This window comes from Eschscholzia californica, unplaced genomic scaffold, assembly GCF_041429995.1.
Source record: "Eschscholzia californica isolate CP2 unplaced genomic scaffold, dmEscCali1.0.p SCAF_2, whole genome shotgun sequence".
In the NCBI taxonomy this organism is placed as follows: domain Eukaryota; kingdom Viridiplantae; phylum Streptophyta; class Magnoliopsida; order Ranunculales; family Papaveraceae; genus Eschscholzia; species Eschscholzia californica.
The window spans coordinates 55,619,629-55,625,943 of NW_028238309.1; positions in this window are offsets into that span (position 1 = coordinate 55,619,629).

The window sequence follows — 6,315 nt, forward strand, 5'->3', positions numbered from 1 at the left end:
TACAAAATTCACATGGCAAATGGTTTAATTTGTTATGATACTTTGTCAATTGAATTTCTCAATTTTTATTTCTCATTTAAGCCGAAAATCAAATTTATGTTTGAATCGACTAAAAAAATTCATTTATTTATTTATTACTTAGAGACTAAAACATTAAAATGATTTTGTAGAGATAGACGATTCACATTCAGACAATGACTTTGGTTGGCACGATGACGTCCATGCTTATAAATGGGTCGTTCCTTGAATAGTCTTTTCAATCACTTTTGTTTTCTTAGTGGGGGGTTATTCGCTCAAAACTTTTTATCAGAGCTTTAAAGTTCTTAAGACCTTTAAGTTTAGCGTTATTGGTTTCGACATTTTTTTAAGAACTTCAATATTTTGTGTTATTGGTTCAAACATTTATTTAAGAACTTTAAAGTTTTACGTTATTCATTTAGATCATTTTTAAAGAACTTCAAAGTTTAGTATTATTGGTTTCCAACTTTTTTCAAGAACTTTAAAAGAACGCGTTATTCATTTTTTTTAAAAGTTAAAAACATTTGATTAAAAATTTAGTCCAAGAACTTTTCGAGACAAATTTACTTATAAATTAGTCAAATTCAAATATCCATCTGTTTATATAAATCTTTGAAATTCTTACTCTACGTGTGTATAAAAATTATCACAATTATTTAAAGTTTTAACCTTAAAATAATATAACTTTTGTTTTAATATTTAAAGTTTTTAAGTAAATATAACTTTCGTTTTAATTATTTAAAGTTTTAATCTTAAAAGTTTTAATACTTAAAATTTTAATATTTAAAATTTTATTCTTAAAATAATATAACTTTCGTTTGATATTTAAAGTTTTCAAATAAATGTAGTTCGTTTTAATTATTTAAAGTTTTACTCTTAAAAATTTTAATCTTAAAAGTTTTACTCTTAAAAATTTTAATCTTAAAAGTTTTAATACTTTAAGTTTCAATCTTAAAAGTATTAATATTTTAAGTTTTAATATTAAAATAATATAATTTTAAGATGATAATTATGTCCCAAAACATTGTTTAAAGTTTTAATCTTGAAAAGATTCGTTAGCAAAGTAGGCATTTCTCCGAAATAATAGATGCCGATTTTATAGTATCTAATAATAGTTAGCGACCGTATAACATCACCGTCCACGAGAGCTTCAACAACAATTTTTTCGGAACTTTTCTTCTTATTTCATCCGTTAAAATTGCCTAGAAGGTCACCATGTAGTGACAAATCTGAGGTTGCAATAAGAACAAAGTGGTCTCCTTCAACATCCACTACATGGAAATTCTAAGAAATGAATTTTAGATATAGTTTAAGTGTACAGGTTGAAGTCTATTGCATAAGTAGCTACTACAATTTGTGTTTAAAGTTTTAACCTTAAAATAATATAACTTTCGTTTTAATATTTAAAGTTTTTAAGAATGTAACTTTCGTTTTAATTATTTAAAGTTTTAATCTTAAAAGTTTTAATACTTAAAGTTTCAATCTTAAAAGTTTTAATATTTAAAATTTTGATCTTAAAATAATATAACTTTCGTTTAATATTTAAAGTTTTTAAGTAAATGTAGCTTTCGTTTTAATTATTTAAAGTTTTACTCTTAAAAATTTTAATCTTAAAAGTTTTAATATTTAAAGTTTTAATATTAAAATAATATAACTTTCGTTTTAGTTATTTAAAGTTTTAATACTTAAATTAAGACGAGATTTTATTCAAGGGACCTACGTACGAAAGTCGGGCCCTCTCTCTTGCCATTCTCTTTTTTTCTTTTATCATCTAAGAGTGTGATTGTTGATTTCTTTTAATTAAATTTTCAACCAAAGATAGATGATTTTTCAGCTTCCGGTGCTAATGGTGCTATCATACACTACAATCCGAACCAGAGACATGTGACGTCGTAGATGCTAAAAAACTGAGTATAAATACCCCGATTAAAATTTCGCACCAGACCTCTATGTATTGGGCCACGCCACTGGAACTGATTATAGGTTTCTCCATTATATCCCAAAACATTGTTCAAAGACCTAAAGGCTTTTGAGTTGCTGAAAAATATAAACTTGTTGTTGTATAATATCACCGTCGATCAGTTCTTCTACCACGTTTTTCTTCTTATTCCATCCGTTAACAAAGTGGTCTGCTTCAACATCCACTAGGTATCTGGTGGAAACCCCACGTTTTTACTTTTTTGTTTTGTAACTGACCACCATTGAGGGCTTTTCAGTTTTCCAACGTCTGAATTGAAAACTTCATTTTCTCTATGTATAATAGATGAAAAAGGACTTGATAGGGCCCCCCAATTTTTAGGGTTAAGAACTAGGAAGTGAAGCTTATCGAAGTACTAAACTAACCCTGGTATAGATGGTAATTATATCCCAAAACATTGTTCAAAGACAAGGCTTTTGAGTTGCAGAAGAATATAAACTTGTTGTTGTTGAAAAAATTCGTTAACAAAGCAGGCATTTCTCCGAAAGAATAGATGCCAACCTTATTATATCTCATAATGGTTACCGACCGTATAACATCACCGTCGATCAGTGCTTTTACCACAATTATGTCACTGTCGGATTCTTTCTTCTTATTCCATCCGTTAAAATTTTCCGAAAGGTCACCATGTAGTGACAAATGTGAGGTTGCGATATGAAAAAAGTAGTCTCCTTCAACATCCACCACATGGAAATTCTAAAAAATGAATTTTAGATATAGTTCTAGTGTACATGATGGAGTCTTTTGCATAAGTAGCTAGTACAAAATTTGAGATCCCTATCACAAATTCTGGGAACAACTTCTTAACTGTAAGGTATAATTTGTGTTTCATTTCTTAGTTTAGTGTATGACAGAAAAACTCGCACATTTTCAATGTTGTACATGTGATTTTAACTGAGATTGTAATAAGTATTACTAATTGGGTTACTTTTCCTAAAACGTGAAACAACTAAAGCATATTAACAGTATTCTTTTGTCTTTGCTTTGCAGAGATGCAGCTGCGCTTTCGCAGTTTTGGGCTTGACTGGATGAAGAAATTCATAACAATGTGGTACAAACAAAAGTAGACGTTTCAGATAAGCTTCTTAAATTCCGTGCAATGCAAGCTGGGTTTCTGGATACAAGCTTTGATACTATTAGTGATATGTCAAAACTTCTCACGAGTATGTTTTGTGTGTGTGTGTGTGTGTTTATTGAGTGTGAATTTCCTGGATACAAGCTGGGTTTCTGGATACAAGCTTTGATACTATTAGTGGTATGTCAAAACTTCTCATGAGTATGTTTTGTGTGTGTGTGTATATTGAGTGTGATTTCCTGATCAAAATCATATGCATCAAACATTCCCGTTGTTCCTGAAAGGTTGAAACAAGTATCTGCAACAACTTTTTCTTTTATCTTTGATAGGTGAGATTTTATTCAAAGGGCCCCTACGTACGAAGGTCGGGCCCTCTCTCTTGCATTCTCTTTTTTTTTTCTTTCATCATCTAAGAATGTGATTGTTGATTTCTTTTGATTAAGTTTTCAACTTGTTGGGAAAAATAACCTAATTAACTTGTTCAGGAATATGAAGATAAACGATGCGAAAGTAAAAGTAGAGACACCAAGATTATTTAACGTGGCAAAAACCCCTCCAAACTAGAAGGTAAAAAACCACGGGACCTAGTCCAGAAATCTTCCACTATAATTAAATAATGGGTTACACAATTCTTCAAGATGTGTAGAAACACTCTTGGACAACTCTTCACCAAACCTATGGTGGATAAACTGAACAAAGAAACAAAGAAATAAAATCTCTTACTCCTTAGGATTTGAACAAATCCAAGATTACTAAAGGTTGAAGAAGATAACCACAAACTAAATTGCTTCACAAGATTAATAATCTTCTTTTCTTCAAACCAATATTCTGCTCTTTCAATCTCTCTTGAAAGAACTACTTCAGAAATCTCTCTTTCTCTGACTTCTCTTTGTTCTGGAAGTTGTTGTGTCATCTCTCTTATCTCTCTCTAACCTGAGAAGATATATCTGAGAGGATTCTCTACTAACTCTCCCAACTGGGAGCTCCCAACTGGGAGGATACTCTCTAACCTGAAAGTATGATACTCTTTAACCTGAAAGTATAAATAAGTAGCCTGATGTGGACCTTTTAGAGTCTACATCTCCTGCCATGTCTGCATCTGTGTAACCGACTAATACTGGCTTATCATTACCAAAACATATATGAGCTTTAGACGTACCTCTAGATACTTCAGAATCCACTTCACTGCTAACCAATGCTCTTTGCCTGGATTAGCAAGAAATCTGCTTACTACTCCAACTGCAAATGCAATGTCCGGTCTTGTACACACCATTGCATACATCAAACTTCCTACAGCTGAAGCATAAAGAATTTTCTCCATTTCTTCTTTCTCACTTCTAGTTGATGGACACTGATCACGAGTCAACTTGAAGTGACTGGCTAATGGACAACTCACTGGTTTTGTCTTGTCCATATTGAACCTTTCTAGAACCTTCTCAATGTATCTTTCTTGTGATAGCCAAAGTTTTCCAGCTTTCCTATCACGAGAGATATGCATGCCAAGAATTTGTTTTGCTGGACCCAAGTCTTTCATATCGAAATACTTGTTTAGTTCCTTCTTTAACCTGCTAATTTTATTAGCATCCTGACCAACAATCAACATATCATCAACATAAAGTAGAAGTATAATCAAATCTCCATCAGGAAATTTATGAACGAAAACACAATGATCTGAAGCCGTCCTGTGATACCCTTGATCCTTCATGAATGATTCAAACTTTTTGTACCACTGTCTTGGTGCTTGTTTCAGCCCATATAAACTCTTCTCTAACTTACAAACCAAGTGTTCCTTACCTTTAACTTCAAACCCAGTTGGTTGTTCCATATACACATCTTCCTCCAAGTCACCATGAAGGAAAGCGGTCTTGACATCTAGTTGTTCAATTTCTAGGTTCATACTTGCAGCCAATCCCAATACTAACCGTATCGAGGACATCTTCACCACCGGAGAGAAAATCTCATCAAAATCAATACCCTTCTTCTGCCCAAATCCTTTCACCACTAGGCGTGCCTTATACCGTGGTTGTGAATTTCTTTCTTCGGTTTTGATTTTGAAAACCCACTTATTTTTAAGAATTTTCTTATTCTTAGGTTTTTCAACCAACTTAAAAGTGTTGTTCTTATGCAATGATTCAATCTCATCTTGCATAGCTTTCAACCACTCCTTCTTGTGTTCATCATCTATGGCTTCTTCATAACACTGTGGTTCTCCACTATCTGTAACCATCACATACTCGTGTGGAGGATACTTGGTAGATGGTGCTCTATCTCTAGTCGATCTTCTCAATTCAGCTGGTGGTTCATGTTGAACTTCCATTTCCTGCTCAACATCATCACCCATAGGAACATCTTCATGAGCTTCATCTTCATGATTTTGTTCTTCACCTGCATTATCATGCATAACCTTAGAAGAGATATGTGGATCTAGATCAATGAGATCATTACTATGATTCTCATGCTTCTCAACTTTCCCGAAGTCCTCAATAGTTTGATTTTCAAGAAAGACCACATCTCTACTTCTAATAATCTTCTTATCGACTGGATCCCATAACCTGTATCCGAATTTCTCATCTGCATACCCTAAAAAGATGCATTGCTTGGCTTTATCATCAAGCTTTGCTCTTTGATCTTTAGGTATATGCACAAAAGCCCTGCAACCAAACACCCTTAAGTGTTCATAACTGACTTCTTTCCCAGCCCACACTCTCTCAGCTACATCTCCATCTAATGGTGCTGAAGGTGATAAATTGATCAGATAACATGCAGTACGCATTGCTTCACCCCAGAAACTTTTAGGCAACTTAGCTTCTGAGAGCATACATCTGATCCTCTCCACAATAGTGCGATTCATGCGTTCTGCTACACCATTTTGTTGTGGAGTTTTGGGAACTGTCTGTTCATGTCGAATACCATGGGTTTTGCAATACTCTTCAAACGACCCGATGTATTCTCCTCCATTGTCAGTGCGAATGCACTTCAATGGTTTTCCTGTCTCCCGTTCTACCATGTTGTGGAAATTCTTGAAAACTGCAAGTACCTGATCTTTGGTCTTTATGGCATATGCCCAAACTTTCCTAGAAGCATCATCTATAAAAGTAACAAAATACAAAGCACCACCAAGTGTTTTGACCTTTAAAGGTCCACAAACGTCAGAATAAACAAGCTCCAAAACACTGGATTTTCTTTCAGATGCATTCCTTTGAAAAGAAACTCTATGTTGCTTTCCTACTAAACAATGAGAACA